This window comes from Garra rufa, unplaced genomic scaffold (assembly GCF_049309525.1).
Source record: "Garra rufa unplaced genomic scaffold, GarRuf1.0 hap1_unplaced_007, whole genome shotgun sequence".
NCBI classification, from domain to species: domain Eukaryota; kingdom Metazoa; phylum Chordata; class Actinopteri; order Cypriniformes; family Cyprinidae; genus Garra; species Garra rufa.
In genome coordinates, this window is record NW_027394282.1 from 728,820 (window position 1) to 748,138 (window position 19,319).

Sequence of the window (19,319 nt, forward strand, 5' to 3'; positions counted from 1 at the left end):
TACCCCTGTATAAAGGATGCCTTTACGGCTTCGAATTACAAGGCATCAGCTTGCGGCGAAGCGCGACAAGAAAAAAAAAGGGCCCACGAAGGCGGCTGTGGCAGGGTAGCGTGGCCGAGTGGTCTAAGCCGCTGGATTAAGGCTCCAGTCTCTTCGGGGGCGTGGATTTGAATCCCACTACTGCCAAGACAGAGTTTTGGAAGGCTATTGTGCCTATACACAAAAAAACATTCTTTGCCCGCACTCCAGAGGCTTTGCAAAGAAGGTCCGGCGGCCGACGTTTTCTCTATCTTTGGGGTGGGGGAAGAGGGCAGAAAAGGGCCCACGAAAGTGAGCATTCCAGGGTAGCGTGGCCGAGAGGTCTAAGGCATTTGATTTAGGCTCCAGTCTAAATCCCATTGCTGCCAGCAGGCATTTTAACCAAGGCAGGGAGGCCCTCTAACCCGCTTGGGAGCGGGCTTGTTTTACGCAAACAGGATTAGACTGCAGAGTCAGTATTTGGGAGGCCGTTTGACCTGTCGTAAAGACCCGTGGAACACACCATGACAAGGTAGCGTGGCCGAGCGGTCTAAGGCACTGGATTAAGGCTCCAGTCTCTTCGGGGGCGTGGGTTAGAATCCCACCGCTGCCAGGGAAGTCTTTTGGAAAGTTCCTGAGGCTGCGAAGCGACTGGAGAAGTGACGCTGCATGCTCATCCAAACTTAGCCGCTTTCGCATTCTTTGCCATTTAGCAAAGTCAGTGCTTAAAGCTTGTCCCAGCCTCTGCTCCATTCCAACAGAGGCACACCAATAATTTACAATCATAGGAGAGGTGCAATAAATTATATTAATGAAAAACAATGAGTAGTCTACAAGAATGGAGACAGCCAGTTTTACTCATGGAAAGTTTTGGGTGAAATAACAGCTGCCTGATCATTTTGATTTTAAATGCATCACAGCTGGCTATCGTTTCCACATAAGCCCCAAAGGCCTTGATTAGCGGATTCAGGTGTGCTTAATCAGAGATGGACCTCCACTCCACAGGAAGGGGGCCACCTGGAGTAGGACTGCATACCCTGTATTAAGGATGCCTTTACGGCGGCGAATTACAAGGCATCAGCTTGTGGCGAAGCGCAACCCAAATACAGCGACGATGATCCCTACACCGCTGTGCTGCTCTCCAGAGCCAATACAGAGCAGTGACACTCTCGATAAATGACCGATCAACAACAGACGTCTTGTAAAAAGATGGCTGCCAATGGGGTTCGAAACTTTTTGAAACTTTCGCCTCTCTGACGCACCTGACGCGCGTAAATTTCACTTCAAACTTTTGTTTTCATGCGCGTCCATTTCGCTCTTGACGGGCGAATGAACACAAAGTGGTCAGGCGTGTAAATAGAAGCGGCAGGCCAGAATTTAGACGCGTATTCGCGTTTGGTGTGAACGTAGCATAAGGCGTTGGATTAAGGCTCCAGTCTCTTCGGGGGTGTGGGTTTGAATCCCACTGCTGCCAAGACAGAGTTTTGGAAGGCTATTGTGCGTACGCAAAAAAAATGTTCTTTGCCCGCATTCCAGAGGCTTTGCATAGAAGGTCCGGCGGCCGACGTTCTCTCTATATTTGGGGTGGGGGAAGAGGGCAGAAAATGGCCCACGAAAGTGAGAATCCCAGGGTAGCGTGGCCGAGTGGTCTAAGGCGCTGGATTTAGGCTCCAGTCTCTTCGGGGGCGTGGGTTCGAATCCCATCGCTGCCAGCAGCCATTTTAACCAAGGCAGGGAGGCCCTGTAACCCGTTTGGCAGCGGGATTATTTCACGCAAACAGGATTAGACTGCAGCAGTTCTGCAGAGTAAGTATTAGGGAGGCCGTACCACCTGTCCAAGAGACCCTTGGAGCGCAACCCGACGAGGTAGCATGGCCGCACGGTCTAATGCTACGCTCACACCAAACGGGAATATGCGTCTGGTCCGAGTGATTTCAATGTTAAGTCAATGGTAAGACGTGTTTACACGCGCCTGGAGTTCTTGCGGCGCGAATGAGGCGTTTAGCGCGGCGCGGTAGACGCGAATTTGCCTCATCCGCGCGTCTAGTTCTCGCGAATGGCGCGAATTGAGCGTCTGGCGCGTTAGGTGCGTTAAGCGCGAATTGTGCTTTTTTGTGAATCACGCGTCTGACAAGAATTCGCGTCTGCTGCCCGAGGTGAAAAATCGGAACTTCTGCGTCAATTCGCGCCGCGTTAACCAATCAGGAGCCTGCTTGATGCTGACCTCCACTCCACAGGAAGGGGGCCACCAGGAGTAGGACTGCATACCCCTGTATAAAGGATGCCTTTACGGCTTCGAATTACAAGGCATCAGCTTGCGGCGAAGCGCGACAAGAAAAAAAAAGGGCCCACGAAGGCGGCTGTGGCAGGGTAGCGTGGCCGAGTGGTCTAAGCCGCTGGATTAAGGCTCCAGTCTCTTCGGGGGCGTGGGTTTGAATCCCACTACTGCCAAGACAGAGTTTTGGAAGGCTATTGTGCCTATACACAAAAAAACATTCTTTGCCCGCACTCCAGAGGCTTTGCAAAGAAGGTCCGGCGGCCGACGTTTTCTCTATCTTTGGGGTGGGGGAAGAGGGCAGAAAAGGGCCCACGAAAGTGAGCATTCCAGGGTAGCGTGGCCGAGAGGTCTAAGGCATTTGATTTAGGCTCCAGTCTAAATCCCATTGCTGCCAGCAGGCATTTTAACCAAGGCAGGGAGGCCCTCTAACCCGCTTGGGAGCGGGCTTGTTTTACGCAAACAGGATTAGACTGCAGCCGTTCCGCAGAGTCAGTATTTGGGAGGCCGTTTGACCTGTCGTAAAGACCCGTGGAACACACCATGACAAGGTAGCGTGGCCGAGCGGTCTAAGGCACTGGATTAAGGCTCCAGTCTCTTCGGGGGCGTGGGTTCGAATCCCACCGCTGCCAGGGAAGTCTTTTGGAAAGTTCCTGAGGCTGCGAAGCGACTGGAGAAGTGACGCTGCATGCTCATCCAAACTTAGCCGCTTTCGCATTCTTTGCCATTTAGCAAAGTCAGTGCTTAAAGCTTGTCCCAGCCTCTGCTCCATTCCAACAGAGGCACACCAATAATTTACAATCATAGGAGAGGTGCAATAAATTATATTAATGAAAAACAATGAGTAGTCTACAAGAATGGAGACAGCCAGTTTTACTCATGAAAAGTTTTGGGTGAAATAACAGCTGCCTGATCATTTTGATTTTAAATGCATCACAGCTGGCTATCGTTTCCACATAAGCCCCAAAGGCCTTGATTAGCGGATTCAGGTGTGCTTGATCAGAGATGGACCTCCACTCCACAGGAAGGGGGCCACCAGGAGTAGGACTGCATACCCTGTATTAAGGATGCCTTTACGGCGGCGAATTACAAGGCATCAGCTTGTGGCGAAGCGCAACCCAAATACAGCGACGATGATCCCTACACCGCTGTTCTGCTCTCCAGAGCCAATACAGAGCAGTGACACTCTCGATAAATGACCGATCAACAACAGACGTCTTGTAAAAAGATGGCTGCCAATGGGGTTCGAAACTTTTTGAAACTTTCGCCTCTCTGACGCACCTGACGCGCATAAATTTCACTTCAAACTTTTGTTTTCATGCGCGTCCATTTCGCTCTTGACGGGCGAATGAACACAAAGTGGTCAGGCGTGTAAATAGAAGCGGCAGGCCAGAATTTAGACGCGTATTCGCGTTTGGTGTGAACGTAGCATAAGGCGTTGGATTAAGGCTCCAGTCTCTTCGGGGGTGTGGGTTTGAATCCCACTGCTGCCAAGACAGAGTTTTGGAAGGCTATTGTGCGTACGCAAAAAAAATGTTCTTTGCCCGCATTCCAGAGGCTTTGCATAGAAGGTCCGGCGGCCGACGTTCTCTCTATATTTGGGGTGGGGGAAGAGGGCAGAAAATGGCCCACGAAAGTGAGAATCCCAGGGTAGCGTGGCCGAGTGGTCTAAGGCGCTGGATTTAGGCTCCAGTCTCTTCGGGGGCGTGGGTTCGAATCCCATCGCTGCCAGCAGCCATTTTAACCAAGGCAGGGAGGCCCTCTAACCCGTTTGGCAGTGGGATTATTTCACGCAAACAGGATTAGACTGCAGCAGTTCTGCAGAGTAAGTATTAGGGAGGCCGTACCACCTGTCCAAGAGACCCTTGGAGCGCAACCCGACGAGGTAGCATGGCCGCACGGTCTAATGCTACGCTCACACCAAACGGGAATATGCGTCTGGTCCGAGTGATTTCAATGTTAAGTCAATGGTAAGACGTGTTTACACGCGCCTGGAGTTCTTGCGGCGCGAATGAGGCGTTTAGCGCGGCGCGGTAGACGCGAATTTGCCTCATCCGCGCGTCTAGTTCTCGCGAATGGCGCGAATTGAGCGTCTGGCGCGTTAGGTGCGTTAAGCGCGAATTGTGCTTTTTTGTGAATCACGCGTCTGACAAGAATTTGCGTCTGCTGCCCGAGGTGAAAAATCGGAACTTCTGCGTCAATTCGCGCCGCGTTAACCAATCAGGAGCCTGCTTGATGCTGACCTCCACTCCACAGGAAGGGGGCCACCAGGAGTAGGACTGCATACCCCTGTATAAAGGATGCCTTTACGGCTTCGAATTACAAGGCATCAGCTTGCGGCGAAGCGCGACAAGAAAAAAAAAGGGCCCACGAAGGCGGCTGTGGCAGGGTAGCGTGGCCGAGTGGTCTAAGCCGCTGGATTAAGGCTCCAGTCTCTTCGGGGGCGTGGGTTTGAATCCCACTACTGCCAAGACAGAGTTTTGGAAGGCTATTGTGCCTATACACAAAAAAACATTCTTTGCCCGCACTCCAGAGGCTTTGCAAAGAAGGTCCGGCGGCCGACGTTTTCTCTATCTTTGGGGTGGGGGAAGAGGGCAGAAAAGGGCCCACGAAAGTGAGCATTCCAGGGTAGCGTGGCCGAGAGGTCTAAGGCATTTGATTTAGGCTCCAGTCTAAATCCCATTGCTGCCAGCAGGCATTTTAACCAAGGCAGGGAGGCCCTCTAACCCGCTTGGGAGCGGGCTTGTTTTACGCAAACAGGATTAGACTGCAGCCGTTCCGCAGAGTCAGTATTTGGGAGGCCGTTTGACCTGTCGTAAAGACCCGTGGAACACACCATGACAAGGTAGCGTGGCCGAGCGGTCTAAGGCACTGGATTAAGGCTCCAGTCTCTTCGGGGGCGTGGGTTCGAATCCCACCGCTGCCAGGGAAGTCTTTTGGAAAGTTCCTGAGGCTGCGAAGCGACTGGAGAAGTGACGCTGCATGCTCATCCAAACTTAGCCGCTTTCGCATTCTTTGCCATTTAGCAAAGTCAGTGCTTAAAGCTTGTCCCAGCCTCTGCTCCATTCCAACAGAGGCACACCAATAATTTACAATCATAGGAGAGGTGCAATAAATTATATTAATGAAAAACAATGAGTAGTCTACAAGAATGGAGACAGCCAGTTTTACTCATGAAAAGTTTTGGGTGAAATAACAGCTGCCTGATCATTTTGATTTTAAATGCATCACAGCTGGCTATCGTTTCCACATAAGCCCCAAAGGCCTTGATTAGCGGATTCAGGTGTGCTTGATCAGAGATGGACCTCCACTCCACAGGAAGGGGGCCACCAGGAGTAGGACTGCATACCCTGTATTAAGGATGCCTTTACGGCGGCGAATTACAAGGCATCAGCTTGTGGCGAAGCGCAACCCAAATACAGCGACGATGATCCCTACACCGCTGTTCTGCTCTCCAGAGCCAATACAGAGCAGTGACACTCTCGATAAATGACCGATCAACAACAGACGTCTTGTAAAAAGATGGCTGCCAATGGGGTTCGAAACTTTTTGAAACTTTCGCCTCTCTGACGCACCTGACGCGCATAAATTTCACTTCAAACTTTTGTTTTCATGCGCGTCCATTTCGCTCTTGACGGGCGAATGAACACAAAGTGGTCAGGCGTGTAAATAGAAGCGGCAGGCCAGAATTTAGACGCGTATTCGCGTTTGGTGTGAACGTAGCATAAGGCGTTGGATTAAGGCTCCAGTCTCTTCGGGGGTGTGGGTTTGAATCCCACTGCTGCCAAGACAGAGTTTTGGAAGGCTATTGTGCGTACGCAAAAAAAATGTTCTTTGCCCGCATTCCAGAGGCTTTGCATAGAAGGTCCGGCGGCCGACGTTCTCTCTATATTTGGGGTGGGGGAAGAGGGCAGAAAATGGCCCACGAAAGTGAGAATCCCAGGGTAGCGTGGCCGAGTGGTCTAAGGCGCTGGATTTAGGCTCCAGTCTCTTCGGGGGCGTGGGTTCGAATCCCATCGCTGCCAGCAGCCATTTTAACCAAGGCAGGGAGGCCCTGTAACCCGTTTGGCAGCGGGATTATTTCACGCAAACAGGATTAGACTGCAGCAGTTCTGCAGAGTAAGTATTAGGGAGGCCGTACCACCTGTCCAAGAGACCCTTGGAGCGCAACCCGACGAGGTAGCATGGCCGCACGGTCTAATGCTACGCTCACACCAAACGGGAATATGCGTCTGGTCCGAGTGATTTCAATGTTAAGTCAATGGTAAGACGTGTTTACACGCGCCTGGAGTTCTTGCGGCGCGAATGAGGCGTTTAGCGCGGCGCGGTAGACGCGAATTTGCCTCATCCGCGCGTCTAGTTCTCGCGAATGGCGCGAATTGAGCGTCTGGCGCGTTAGGTGCGTTAAGCTCGAATTGTGCTTTTTTGTGAATCACGCGTCTGACAAGAATTCGCGTCTGCTGCCCGAGGTGAAAAATCGGAACTTCTGCGTCAATTCGCGCCGCGTTAACCAATCAGGAGCCTGCTTGATGCTGACCTCCACTCCACAGGAAGGGGGCCACCAGGAGTAGGACTGCATACCCCTGTATAAAGGATGCCTTTACGGCTTCGAATTACAAGGCATCAGCTTGCGGCGAAGCGCGACAAGAAAAAAAAAGGGCCCACGAAGGCGGCTGTGGCAGGGTAGCGTGGCCGAGTGGTCTAAGCCGCTGGATTAAGGCTCCAGTCTCTTCGTGGGCGTGGGTTTGAATCCCACTACTGCCAAGACAGAGTTTTGGAAGGCTATTGTGCCTATACACAAAAAAACATTCTTTGCCCGCACTCCAGAGGCTTTGCAAAGAAGGTCCGGCGGCCGACGTTTTCTCTATCTTTGGGGTGGGGGAAGAGGGCAGAAAAGGGCCCACGAAAGTGAGCATTCCAGGGTAGCGTGGCCGAGAGGTCTAAGGCATTTGATTTAGGCTCCAGTCTAAATCCCATTGCTGCCAGCAGGCATTTTAACCAAGGCAGGGAGGCCCTCTAACCCGCTTGGGAGCGGGCTTGTTTTACGCAAACAGGATTAGACTGCAGCCGTTCCGCAGAGTCAGTATTTGGGAGGCCGTTTGACCTGTCGTAAAGACCCGTGGAACACACCATGACAAGGTAGCGTGGCCGAGCGGTCTAAGGCGCTGGATTAAGGCTCCAGTCTCTTCGGGGGCGTGGGTTCGAATCCCACCGCTGCCAGGGAAGTCTTTTGGAAAGTTCCTGAGGCTGCGAAGCGACTGGAGAAGTGACGCTGCATGCTCATCCAAACTTAGCCGCTTTCGCATTCTTTGCCATTTAGCAAAGTCAGTGCTTAAAGCTTGTCCCAGCCTCTGCTCCATTCCAACAGAGGCACACCAATAATTTACAATCATAGGAGAGGTGCAATAAATTATATTAATGAAAAACAATGAGAAGTCTACAAGAATGGAGACAGCCAGTTTTACTCATGAAAAGTTTTGGGTGAAATAACAGCTGCCTGATCATTTTGATTTTAAATGCATCACAGCTGGCTATCGTTTCCACATAAGCCCCAAAGGCCTTGATTAGCGGATTCAGGTGTGCTTGATCAGAGATGGACCTCCACTCCACAGGAAGGGGGCCACCAGGAGTAGGACTGCATACCCTGTATTAAGGATGCCTTTACGGCGGCGAATTACAAGGCATCAGCTTGTGGCGAAGCGCAACCCAAATACAGCGACGATGATCCCTACACCGCTGTTCTGCTCTCCAGAGCCAATACAGAGCAGTGACACTCTCGATAAATGACCGATCAACAACAGACGTCTTGTAAAAAGATGGCTGCCAATGGGGTTCGAAACTTTTTGAAACTTTCGCCTCTCTGACGCACCTGACGCGCGTAAATTTCACTTCAAACTTTTGTTTTCATGCGCGTCCATTTCGCTCTTGACGGGCGAATGAACACAAAGTGGTCAGGCGTGTAAATAGAAGCGGCAGGCCAGAATTTAGACGCGTATTCGCGTTTGGTGTGAACGTAGCATAAGGCGTTGGATTAAGGCTCCAGTCTCTTCGGGGGTGTGGGTTTGAATCCCACTGCTGCCAAGACAGAGTTTTGGAAGGCTATTGTGCGTACGCAAAAAAAATGTTCTTTGCCCGCATTCCAGAGGCTTTGCATAGAAGGTCCGGCGGCCGACGTTCTCTCTATATTTGGGGTGGGGGAAGAGGGCAGAAAATGGCCCACGAAAGTGAGAATCCCAGGGTAGCGTGGCCGAGTGGTCTAAGGCGCTGTATTTAGGCTCCAGTCTCTTCGGGGGCGTGGGTTCGAATCCCATCGCTGCCAGCAGCCATTTTAACCAAGGCAGGGAGGCCCTCTAACCCGTTTGGCAGCGGGATTATTTCACGCAAACAGGATTAGACTGCAGCAGTTCTGCAGAGTAAGTATTAGGGAGGCCGTACCACCTGTCCAAGAGACCCTTGGAGCGCAACCCGACGAGGTAGCATGGCCGCACGGTCTAATGCTACGCTCACACCAAACGGGAATATGCGTCTGGTCCGAGTGATTTCAATGTTAAGTCAATGGTAAGACGTGTTTACACGCGCCTGGAGTTCTTGCGGCGCGAATGAGGCGTTTAGCGCGGCGCGGTAGACGCGAATTTGCCTCATCCGCGCGTCTAGTTCTCGCGAATGGCGCGAATTGAGCGTCTGGCGCGTTAGGTGCGTTAAGCGCGAATTGTGCTTTTTTGTGAATCACGCGTCTGACAAGAATTTGCGTCTGCTGCCCGAGGTGAAAAATCGGAACTTCTGCGTCAATTCGCGCCGCGTTAACCAATCAGGAGCCTGCTTGATGCTGACCTCCACTCCACAGGAAGGGGGCCACCAGGAGTAGGACTGCATACCCCTGTATAAAGGATGCCTTTACGGCTTCGAATTACAAGGCATCAGCTTGCGGCGAAGCGCGACAAGAAAAAAAAAGGGCCCACGAAGGGGGCTGTGGCAGGGTAGTGTGGCCGAGTGGTCTAAGCCGCTGGATTAAGGCTCCAGTCTCTTCGGGGGCGTGGGTTTGAATCCCACTACTGCCAAGACAGAGTTTTGGAAGGCTATTGTGCCTATACACAAAAAAACATTCTTTGCCCGCACTCCAGAGGCTTTGCAAAGAAGGTCCGGCGGCCGACGTTTTCTCTATCTTTGGGGTGGGGGAAGAGGGCAGAAAAGGGCCCACGAAAGTGAGCATTCCAGGGTAGCGTGGCCGAGAGGTCTAAGGCATTTGATTTAGGCTCCAGTCTAAATCCCATTGCTGCCAGCAGGCATTTTAACCAAGGCAGGGAGGCCCTCTAACCCGCTTGGAAGCGGGCTTGTTTTACGCAAACAGGATTAGACTGCAGCCGTTCCGCAGAGTCAGTATTTGGGAGGCCGTTTGACCTGTCGTAAAGACCCGTGGAACACACCATGACAAGGTAGCGTGGCCGAGCGGTCTAAGGCGCTGGATTAAGGCTCCAGTCTCTTCGGGGGCGTGGGTTCGAATCCCACCGCTGCCAGGGAAGTCTTTTGGAAAGTTCCTGAGGCTGCGAAGCGACTGGAGAAGTGACGCTGCATGCTCATCCAAACTTAGCCGCTTTCGCATTCTTTGCCATTTAGCAAAGTCAGTGCTTAAAGCTTGTCCCAGCCTCTGCTCCATTCCAACAGAGGCACACCAATAATTTACAATCATAGGAGAGGTGCAATAAATTATATTAATGAAAAACAATGAGTAGTCTACAAGAATGGAGACAGCCAGTTTTACTCATGAAAAGTTTTGGGTGAAATAACAGCTGCCTGATCATTTTGATTTTAAATGCATCACAGCTGGCTATCGTTTCCACATAAGCCCCAAAGGCCTTGATTAGTGGATTCAGGTGTGCTTGATCAGAGATGGACCTCCACTCCACAGGAAGGGGGCCACCAGGAGTAGGACTGCATACCCTGTATTAAGGATGCCTTTACGGCGGCGAATTACAAGGCATCAGCTTGTGGCGAAGCGCAACCCAAATACAGCGACGATGATCCCTACACCGCTGTTCTGCTCTCCAGAGCCAATACAGAGCAGTGACACTCTCGATAAATGACCGATCAACAACAGACGTCTTGTAAAAAGATGGCTGCCAATGGGGTTCGAAACTTTTTGAAACTTTCGCCTCTCTGACGCACCTGACGCGCGTAAATTTCACTTCAAACTTTTGTTTTCATGCGCGTCCATTTCGCTCTTGACGGGCGAATGAACACAAAGTGGTCAGGCGTGTAAATAGAAGCGGCAGGCCAGAATTTAGACGCGTATTCGCGTTTGGTGTGAACGTAGCATAAGGCGTTGGATTAAGGCTCCAGTCTCTTCGGGGGTGTGGGTTTGAATCCCACTGCTGCCAAGACAGAGTTTTGGAAGGCTATTGTGCGTACGCAAAAAAAATGTTCTTTGCCCGCATTCCAGAGGCTTTGCATAGAAGGTCCGGCGGCCGACGTTCTCTCTATATTTGGGGTGGGGGAAGAGGGCAGAAAATGGCCCACGAAAGTGAGAATCCCAGGGTAGCGTGGCCGAGTGGTCTAAGGCGCTGGATTTAGGCTCCAGTCTCTTCGGGGGCGTGGGTTCGAATCCCATCGCTGCCAGCAGCCATTTTAACCAAGGCAGGGAGGCCCTCTAACCCGTTTGGCAGCGGGATTATTTCACGCAAACAGGATTAGACTGCAGCAGTTCTGCAGAGTAAGTATTAGGGAGGCCGTACCACCTGTCCAAGAGACCCTTGGAGCGCAACCCGACGAGGTAGCATGGCCGCACGGTCTAATGCTACGCTCACACCAAACGGGAATATGCGTCTGGTCCGAGTGATTTCAATGTTAAGTCAATGGTAAGACGTGTTTACACGCGCCTGGAGTTCTTGCGGCGCGAATGAGGCGTTTAGCGCGGCGCGGTAGACGCGAATTTGCCTCATCCGCGCGTCTAGTTCTCGCGAATGGCGCGAATTGAGCGTCTGGCGCGTTAGGTGCGTTAAGCGCGAATTGTGCTTTTTTGTGAATCACGCGTCTGACAAGAATTCGCGTCTGCTGCCCGAGGTGAAAAATCGGAACTTCTGCGTCAATTCGCGCCGCGTTAACCAATCAGGAGCCTGCTTGATGCTGACCTCCACTCCACAGGAAGGGGGCCACCAGGAGTAGGACTGCATACCCCTGTATAAAGGATGCCTTTACGGCTTCGAATTACAAGGCATCAGCTTGCGGCGAAGCGCGACAAGAAAAAAAAAGGGCCCACGAAGGCGGCTGTGGCAGGGTAGCGGGGCCGAGTGGTCTAAGCCGCTGGATTAAGGCTCCAGTCTCTTCGGGGGCGTGGGTTTGAATCCCACTACTGCCAAGACAGAGTTTTGGAAGGCTATTGTGCCTATACACAAAAAAACATTCTTTGCCCGCACTCCAGAGGCTTTGCAAAGAAGGTCCGGCGGCCGACGTTTTCTCTATCTTTGGGGTGGGGGAAGAGGGCAGAAAAGGGCCCACGAAAGTGAGCATTCCAGGGTAGCGTGGCCGAGAGGTCTAAGGCATTTGATTTAAGGCTCCAGTCTAAATCCCATTGCTGCCAGCAGGCATTTTAACCAAGGCAGGGAGGCCCTCTAACCCGCTTGGGAGCGGGCTTGTTTTACGCAAACAGGATTAGACTGCAGAGTCAGTATTTGGGAGGCCGTTTGACCTGTCGTAAAGACCCGTGGAACACACCATGACAAGGTAGCGTGGCCGAGCGGTCTAAGGCGCTGGATTAAGGCTCCAGTCTCTTCGGGGGCGTGGGTTCGAATCCCACCGCTGCCAGGGAAGTCTTTTGGAAAGTTCCTGAGGCTGCGAAGCGACTGGAGAAGTGACGCTGCATGCTCATCCAAACTTAGCCGCTTTCGCATTCTTTGCCATTTAGCAAAGTCAGTGCTTAAAGCTTGTCCCAGCCTCTGCTCCATTCCAACAGAGGCACACCAATAATTTACAATCATAGGAGAGGTGCAATAAATTATATTAATGAAAAACAATGAGTAGTCTACAAGAATGGAGACAGCCAGTTTTACTCATGAAAAGTTTTGGGTGAAATAACAGCTGCCTGATCATTTTGATTTTAAATGCATCACAGCTGGCTATCGTTTCCACATAAGCCCCAAAGGCCTTGATTAGCGGATTCAGGTGTGCTTGATCAGAGATGGACCTCCACTCCACAGGAAGGGGGCCACCAGGAGTAGGACTGCATACCCTGTATTAAGGATGCCTTTACGGCAGCGAATTACAAGGCATCAGCTTGTGGCGAAGCGCAACCCAAATACAGCGACGATGATCCCTACACCGCTGTGCTGCTCTCCAGAGCCAATACAGAGCAGTGACACTCTCGATAAATGACCGATCAACAACAGACGTCTTGTAAAAAGATGGCTGCCAATGGGGTTCGAAACTTTTTGAAACTTTCGCCTCTCTGACGCACCTGACGCGCGTAAATTTCACTTCAAACTTTTGTTTTCATGCGCGTCCATTTCGCTCTTGACGGGCGAATGAACACAAAGTGGTCAGGCGTGTAAATAGAAGCGGCAGGCCAGAATTTAGACGCGTATTCGCGTTTGGTGTGAACGTAGCATAAGGCGTTGGATTAAGGCTCCAGTCTCTTCGGGGGTGTGGGTTTGAATCCCACTGCTGCCAAGACAGAGTTTTGGAAGGCTATTGTGCGTACGCAAAAAAAATGTTCTTTGCCCGCATTCCAGAGGCTTTGCATAGAAGGTCCGGCGGCCGACGTTCTCTCTATATTTGGGGTGGGGGAAGAGGGCAGAAAATGGCCCACGAAAGTGAGAATCCCAGGGTAGCGTGGCCGAGTGGTCTAAGGCGCTGGATTTAGGCTCCAGTCTCTTCGGGGGCGTGGGTTCGAATCCCATCGCTGCCAGCAGCCATTTTAACCAAGGCAGGGAGGCCCTCTAACCCGTTTGGCAGCGGGATTATTTCACGCAAACAGGATTAGACTGCAGCAGTTCTGCAGAGTAAGTATTAGGGAGGCCGTACCACCTGTCCAAGAGACCCTTGGAGCGCAACCCGACGAGGTAGCATGGCCGCACGGTCTAATGCTACGCTCACACCAAACGGGAATATGCGTCTGGTCCGAGTGATTTCAATGTTAAGTCAATGGTAAGACGTGTTTACACGCGCCTGGAGTTCTTGCGGCGCGAATGAGGCGTTTAGCGCGGCGCGGTAGACGCGAATTTGCCTCATCCGCGCGTCTAGTTCTCGCGAATGGCGCGAATTGAGCGTCTGGCGCGTTAGGTGCGTTAAGCGCGAATTGTGCTTTTTTGTGAATCACGCGTCTGACAAGAATTCGCGTCTGCTGCCCGAGGTGAAAAATCGGAACTTCTGCGTCAATTCGCGCCGCGTTAACCAATCAGGAGCCTGCTTGATGCTGACCTCCACTCCACAGGAAGGGGGCCACCAGGAGTAGGACTGCATACCCCTGTATAAAGGATGCCTTTACGGCTTCGAATTACAAGGCATCAGCTTGCGGCGAAGCGCGACAAGAAAAAAAAAGGGCCCACGAAGGCGGCTGTGGCAGGGTAGCGTGGCCGAGTGGTCTAAGCCGCTGGATTAAGGCTCCAGTCTCTTCGGGGGCGTGGATTTGAATCCCACTACTGCCAAGACAGAGTTTTGGAAGGCTATTGTGCCTATACACAAAAAAACATTCTTTGCCCGCACTCCAGAGGCTTTGCAAAGAAGGTCCGGCGGCCGACGTTTTCTCTATCTTTGGGGTGGGGGAAGAGGGCAGAAAAGGGCCCACGAAAGTGAGCATTCCAGGGTAGCGTGGCCGAGAGGTCTAAGGCATTTGATTTAGGCTCCAGTCTAAATCCCATTGCTGCCAGCAGGCATTTTAACCAAGGCAGGGAGGCCCTCTAACCCGCTTGGGAGCGGGCTTGTTTTACGCAAACAGGATTAGACTGCAGAGTCAGTATTTGGGAGGCCGTTTGACCTGTCGTAAAGACCCGTGGAACACACCATGACAAGGTAGCGTGGCCGAGCGGTCTAAGGCACTGGATTAAGGCTCCAGTCTCTTCGGGGGCGTGGGTTAGAATCCCACCGCTGCCAGGGAAGTCTTTTGGAAAGTTCCTGAGGCTGCGAAGCGACTGGAGAAGTGACGCTGCATGCTCATCCAAACTTAGCCGCTTTCGCATTCTTTGCCATTTAGCAAAGTCAGTGCTTAAAGCTTGTCCCAGCCTCTGCTCCATTCCAACAGAGGCACACCAATAATTTACAATCATAGGAGAGGTGCAATAAATTATATTAATGAAAAACAATGAGTAGTCTACAAGAATGGAGACAGCCAGTTTTACTCATGGAAAGTTTTGGGTGAAATAACAGCTGCCTGATCATTTTGATTTTAAATGCATCACAGCTGGCTATCGTTTCCACATAAGCCCCAAAGGCCTTGATTAGCGGATTCAGGTGTGCTTAATCAGAGATGGACCTCCACTCCACAGGAAGGGGGCCACCTGGAGTAGGACTGCATACCCTGTATTAAGGATGCCTTTACGGCGGCGAATTACAAGGCATCAGCTTGTGGCGAAGCGCAACCCAAATACAGCGACGATGATCCCTACACCGCTGTGCTGCTCTCCAGAGCCAATACAGAGCAGTGACACTCTCGATAAATGACCGATCAACAACAGACGTCTTGTAAAAAGATGGCTGCCAATGGGGTTCGAAACTTTTTGAAACTTTCGCCTCTCTGACGCACCTGACGCGCGTAAATTTCACTTCAAACTTTTGTTTTCATGCGCGTCCATTTCGCTCTTGACGGGCGAATGAACACAAAGTGGTCAGGCGTGTAAATAGAAGCGGCAGGCCAGAATTTAGACGCGTATTCGCGTTTGGTGTGAACGTAGCATAAGGCGTTGGATTAAGGCTCCAGTCTCTTCGGGGGTGTGGGTTTGAATCCCACTGCTGCCAAGACAGAGTTTTGGAAGGCTATTGTGCGTACGCAAAAAAAATGTTCTTTGCCCGCATTCCAGAGGCTTTGCATAGAAGGTCCGGCGGCCGACGTTCTCTCTATATTTGGGGTGGGGGAAGAGGGCAGAAAATGGCCCACGAAAGTGAGAATCCCAGGGTAGCGTGGCCGAGTGGTCTAAGGCGCTGGATTTAGGCTCCAGTCTCTTCGGGGGCGTGGGTTCGAATCCCATCGCTGCCAGCAGCCATTTTAACCAAGGCAGGGAGGCCCTGTAACCCGTTTGGCAGCGGGATTATTTCACGCAAACAGGATTAGACTGCAGCAGTTCTGCAGAGTAAGTATTAGGGAGGCCGTACCACCTGTCCAAGAGACCCTTGGAGCGCAACCCGACGAGGTAGCATGGCCGCACGGTCTAATGCTACGCTCACACCAAACGGGAATATGCGTCTGGTCCGAGTGATTTCAATGTTAAGTCAATGGTAAGACGTGTTTACACGCGCCTGGAGTTCTTGCGGCGCGAATGAGGCGTTTAGCGCGGCGCGGTAGACGCGAATTTGCCTCATCCGCGCGTCTAGTTCTCGCGAATGGCGCGAATTGAGCGTCTGGCGCGTTAGGTGCGTTAAGCGCGAATTGTGCTTTTTTGTGAATCACGCGTCTGACAAGAATTCGCGTCTGCTGCCCGAGGTGAAAAATCGGAACTTCTGCGTCAATTCGCGCCGCGTTAACCAATCAGGAGCCTGCTTGATGCTGACCTCCACTCCACAGGAAGGGGGCCACCAGGAGTAGGACTGCATACCCCTGTATAAAGGATGCCTTTACGGCTTTGAATTACAAGGCATCAGCTTGCGGCGAAGCGCGACAAGAAAAAAAAAGGGCCCACGAAGGCGGCTGTGGCAGGGTAGCGTGGCCGAGTGGTCTAAGCCGCTGGATTAAGGCTCCAGTCTCTTCGGGGGCGTGGGTTTGAATCCCACTACTGCCAAGACAGAGTTTTGGAAGGCTATTGTGCCTATACACAAAAAAACATTCTTTGCCCGCACTCCAGAGGCTTTGCAAAGAAGGTCCGGCGGCCGACGTTTTCTCTATCTTTGGGGTGGGGGAAGAGGGCAGAAAAGGGCCCACGAAAGTGAGCATTCCAGGGTAGCGTGGCCGAGAGGTCTAAGGCATTTGATTTAGGCTCCAGTCTAAATCCCATTGCTGCCAGCAGGCATTTTAACCAAGGCAGGGAGGCCCTCTAACCCGCTTGGGAGCGGGCTTGTTTTACGCAAACAGGATTAGACTGCAGCCGTTCCGCAGAGTCAGTATTTGGGAGGCCGTTTGACCTGTCGTAAAGACCCGTGGAACACACCATGACAAGGTAGCGTGGCCGAGCGGTCTAAGGCACTGGATTAAGGCTCCAGTCTCTTCGGGGGCGTGGGTTCGAATCCCACCGCTGCCAGGGAAGTCTTTTGGAAAGTTCCTGAGGCTGCGAAGCGACTGGAGAAGTGACGCTGCATGCTCATCCAAACTTAGCCGCTTTCGCATTCTTTGCCATTTAGCAAAGTCAGTGCTTAAAGCTTGTCCCAGCCTCTGCTCCATTCCAACAGAGGCACACCAATAATTTACAATCATAGGAGAGGTGCAATAAATTATATTAATGAAAAACAATGAGTAGTCTACAAGAATGGAGACAGCCAGTTTTACTCATGAAAAGTTTTGGGTGAAATAACAGCTGCCTGATCATTTTGATTTTAAATGCATCACAGCTGGCTATCGTTTCCACATAAGCCCCAAAGGCCTTGATTAGCGGATTCAGGTGTGCTTGATCAGAGATGGACCTCCACTCCACAGGAAGGGGGCCACCAGGAGTAGGACTGCATACCCTGTATTAAGGATGCCTTTACGGCGGCGAATTACAAGGCATCAGCTTGTGGCGAAGCGCAACCCAAATACAGCGACGATGATCCCTACACCGCTGTTCTGCTCTCCAGAGCCAATACAGAGCAGTGACACTCTCGATAAATGACCGATCAACAACAGACGTCTTGTAAAAAGATGGCTGCCAATGGGGTTCGAAACTTTTTGAAACTTTCGCCTCTCTGACGCACCTGACGCGCATAAATTTCACTTCAAACTTTTGTTTTCATGCGCGTCCATTTCGCTCTTGACGGGCGAATGAACACAAAGTGGTCAGGCGTGTAAATAGAAGCGGCAGGCCAGAATTTAGACGCGTATTCGCGTTTGGTGTGAACGTAGCATAAGGCGTTGGATTAAGGCTCCAGTCTCTTCGGGGGTGTGGGTTTGAATCCCACTGCTGCCAAGACAGAGTTTTGGAAGGCTATTGTGCGTACGCAAAAAAAATGTTCTTTGCCCGCATTCCAGAGGCTTTGCATAGAAGGTCCGGCGGCCGACGTTCTCTCTATATTTGGGGTGGGGGAAGAGGGCAGAAAATGGCCCACGAAAGTGAGAATCCCAGGGTAGCGTGGCCGAGTGGTCTAAGGCGCTGGATTTAGGCTCCAGTCTCTTCGGGGGCGTGGGTTCGAATCCCATCGCTGCCAGCAGCCATTTTAACCAAGGCAGGGAGGCCCTCTAACCCGTTTGGCAGTGGGATTATTTCACGCAAACAGGATTAGACTGCAGCAGTTCTGCAGAGTAAGTATTAGGGAGGCCGTACCACCTGTCCAAGAGACCCTTGGAGCGCAACCCGACGAGGTAGCATGGCCGCACGGTCTAATGCTACGCTCACACCAAACGGGAATATGCGTCTGGTCCGAGTGATTTCAATGTTAAGTCAATGGTAAGACGTGTTTACACGCGCCTGGAGTTCTTGCGGCGCGAATGAGGCGTTTAGCGCGGCGCGGTAGACGCGAATTTGCCTCATCCGCGCGTCTAGTTCTCGCGAATGGCGCGAATTGAGCGTCTGGCGCGTTAGGTGCGTTAAGCGCGAATTGTGCTTTTTTGTGAATCACGCGTCTGACAAGAATTTGCGTCTGCTGCCCGAGGTGAAAAATCGGAACTTCTGCGTCAATTCGCGCCGCGTTAACCAATCAGGAGCCTGCTTGATGCTGACCTCCACTCCACAGGAAGGGGGCCACCAGGAGTAGGACTGCATACCCCTGTATAAAGGATGCCTTTACGGCTTCGAATTACAAGGCATCAGCTTGCGGCGAAGCGCGACAAGAAAAAAAAAGGGCCCACGAAGGCGGCTGTGGCAGGGTAGCGTGGCCGAGTGGTCTAAGCCGCTGGATTAAGGCTCCAGTCTCTTCGGGGGCGTGGGTTTGAATCCCACTACTGCCAAGACAGAGTTTTGGAAGGCTATTGTGCCTATACACAAAAAAACATTCTTTGCCCGCACTCCAGAGGCTTTGCAAAGAAGGTCCGGCGGCCGACGTTTTCTCTATCTTTGGGGTGGGGGAAGAGGGCAGAAAAGGGCCCACGAAAGTGAGCATTCCAGGGTAGCGTGGCCGAGAGGTCTAAGGCATTTGATTTAGGCTCCAGTCTAAATCCCATTGCTGCCAGCAGGCATTTTAACCAAGGCAGGGAGGCCCTCTAACCCGCTTGGGAGCGGGCTTGTTTTACGCAAACAGGATTAGACTGCAGCCGTTCCGCAGAGTCAGTATTTGGGAGGCCGTTTGACCTGTCGTAAAGACCCGTGGAACACACCATGACAAGGTAGCGTGGCCGAGCGGTCTAAGGCACTGGATTAAGGCTCCAGTCTCTTCGGGGGCGTGGGTTCGAATCCCACCGCTGCCAGGGAAGTCTTTTGGAAAGTTCCTGAGGCTGCGAAGCGACTGGAGAAGTGACGCTGCATGCTCATCCAAACTTAGCCGCTTTCGCATTCTTTGCCATTTAGCAAAGTCAGTGCTTAAAGCTTGTCCCAGCCTCTGCTCCATTCCAACAGAGGCACACCAATAATTTACAATCATAGGAGAGGTGCAATAAATTATATTAATGAAAAACAATGAGTAGTCTACAAGAATGGAGACAGCCAGTTTTACTCATGAAAAGTTTTGGGTGAAATAACAGCTGCCTGATCATTTTGATTTTAAATGCATCACAGCTGGCTATCGTTTCCACATAAGCCCCAAAGGCCTTGATTAGCGGATTCAG

At 51.8% G+C, this 19,319-nt stretch overlaps 18 non-coding genes across 18 annotated transcripts; all 18 read left to right on the forward strand.

The window, feature by feature from the left end:
* Window positions 1–549: 549 nt before the first annotated feature.
* On the forward strand, window positions 550–631 carry trnal-aag (transfer RNA leucine (anticodon AAG)). Its single transcript has one exon. It is a non-coding gene; the product is annotated as a tRNA-Leu (tRNA).
* Window positions 632–1,648: 1,017 nt separating this feature from the next.
* trnal-uag (transfer RNA leucine (anticodon UAG)) lies at window positions 1,649–1,730 on the forward strand. Its single transcript has one exon. It is a non-coding gene; the product is annotated as a tRNA-Leu (tRNA).
* Window positions 1,731–2,843: 1,113 nt separating this feature from the next.
* Window positions 2,844–2,925, forward strand: trnal-aag (transfer RNA leucine (anticodon AAG)). The gene has a single exon. It is a non-coding gene; the product is annotated as a tRNA-Leu (tRNA).
* A 1,017-nt stretch (window positions 2,926–3,942) lies between these two features.
* trnal-uag (transfer RNA leucine (anticodon UAG)) lies at window positions 3,943–4,024 on the forward strand. Its single transcript has one exon. It is a non-coding gene; the product is annotated as a tRNA-Leu (tRNA).
* Window positions 4,025–5,137: 1,113 nt separating this feature from the next.
* trnal-aag (transfer RNA leucine (anticodon AAG)) lies at window positions 5,138–5,219 on the forward strand. The gene has a single exon. It is a non-coding gene; the product is annotated as a tRNA-Leu (tRNA).
* A 1,017-nt stretch (window positions 5,220–6,236) lies between these two features.
* On the forward strand, window positions 6,237–6,318 carry trnal-uag (transfer RNA leucine (anticodon UAG)). The gene has a single exon. It is a non-coding gene; the product is annotated as a tRNA-Leu (tRNA).
* A 1,113-nt stretch (window positions 6,319–7,431) lies between these two features.
* Window positions 7,432–7,513, forward strand: trnal-aag (transfer RNA leucine (anticodon AAG)). Its single transcript has one exon. It is a non-coding gene; the product is annotated as a tRNA-Leu (tRNA).
* A 1,017-nt stretch (window positions 7,514–8,530) lies between these two features.
* trnal-uag (transfer RNA leucine (anticodon UAG)) lies at window positions 8,531–8,612 on the forward strand. The gene has a single exon. It is a non-coding gene; the product is annotated as a tRNA-Leu (tRNA).
* A 657-nt stretch (window positions 8,613–9,269) lies between these two features.
* Window positions 9,270–9,351, forward strand: trnal-aag (transfer RNA leucine (anticodon AAG)). The gene has a single exon. It is a non-coding gene; the product is annotated as a tRNA-Leu (tRNA).
* A 374-nt stretch (window positions 9,352–9,725) lies between these two features.
* Window positions 9,726–9,807, forward strand: trnal-aag (transfer RNA leucine (anticodon AAG)). The gene has a single exon. It is a non-coding gene; the product is annotated as a tRNA-Leu (tRNA).
* Window positions 9,808–10,824: 1,017 nt separating this feature from the next.
* Window positions 10,825–10,906, forward strand: trnal-uag (transfer RNA leucine (anticodon UAG)). Its single transcript has one exon. It is a non-coding gene; the product is annotated as a tRNA-Leu (tRNA).
* A 1,103-nt stretch (window positions 10,907–12,009) lies between these two features.
* On the forward strand, window positions 12,010–12,091 carry trnal-aag (transfer RNA leucine (anticodon AAG)). Its single transcript has one exon. It is a non-coding gene; the product is annotated as a tRNA-Leu (tRNA).
* A 1,017-nt stretch (window positions 12,092–13,108) lies between these two features.
* trnal-uag (transfer RNA leucine (anticodon UAG)) lies at window positions 13,109–13,190 on the forward strand. Its single transcript has one exon. It is a non-coding gene; the product is annotated as a tRNA-Leu (tRNA).
* Window positions 13,191–14,292: 1,102 nt separating this feature from the next.
* On the forward strand, window positions 14,293–14,374 carry trnal-aag (transfer RNA leucine (anticodon AAG)). Its single transcript has one exon. It is a non-coding gene; the product is annotated as a tRNA-Leu (tRNA).
* Window positions 14,375–15,391: 1,017 nt separating this feature from the next.
* trnal-uag (transfer RNA leucine (anticodon UAG)) lies at window positions 15,392–15,473 on the forward strand. Its single transcript has one exon. It is a non-coding gene; the product is annotated as a tRNA-Leu (tRNA).
* A 1,113-nt stretch (window positions 15,474–16,586) lies between these two features.
* Window positions 16,587–16,668, forward strand: trnal-aag (transfer RNA leucine (anticodon AAG)). The gene has a single exon. It is a non-coding gene; the product is annotated as a tRNA-Leu (tRNA).
* A 1,017-nt stretch (window positions 16,669–17,685) lies between these two features.
* Window positions 17,686–17,767, forward strand: trnal-uag (transfer RNA leucine (anticodon UAG)). The gene has a single exon. It is a non-coding gene; the product is annotated as a tRNA-Leu (tRNA).
* Window positions 17,768–18,880: 1,113 nt separating this feature from the next.
* Window positions 18,881–18,962, forward strand: trnal-aag (transfer RNA leucine (anticodon AAG)). Its single transcript has one exon. It is a non-coding gene; the product is annotated as a tRNA-Leu (tRNA).
* The last annotated feature ends 357 nt before the right edge of the window (window positions 18,963–19,319 follow it).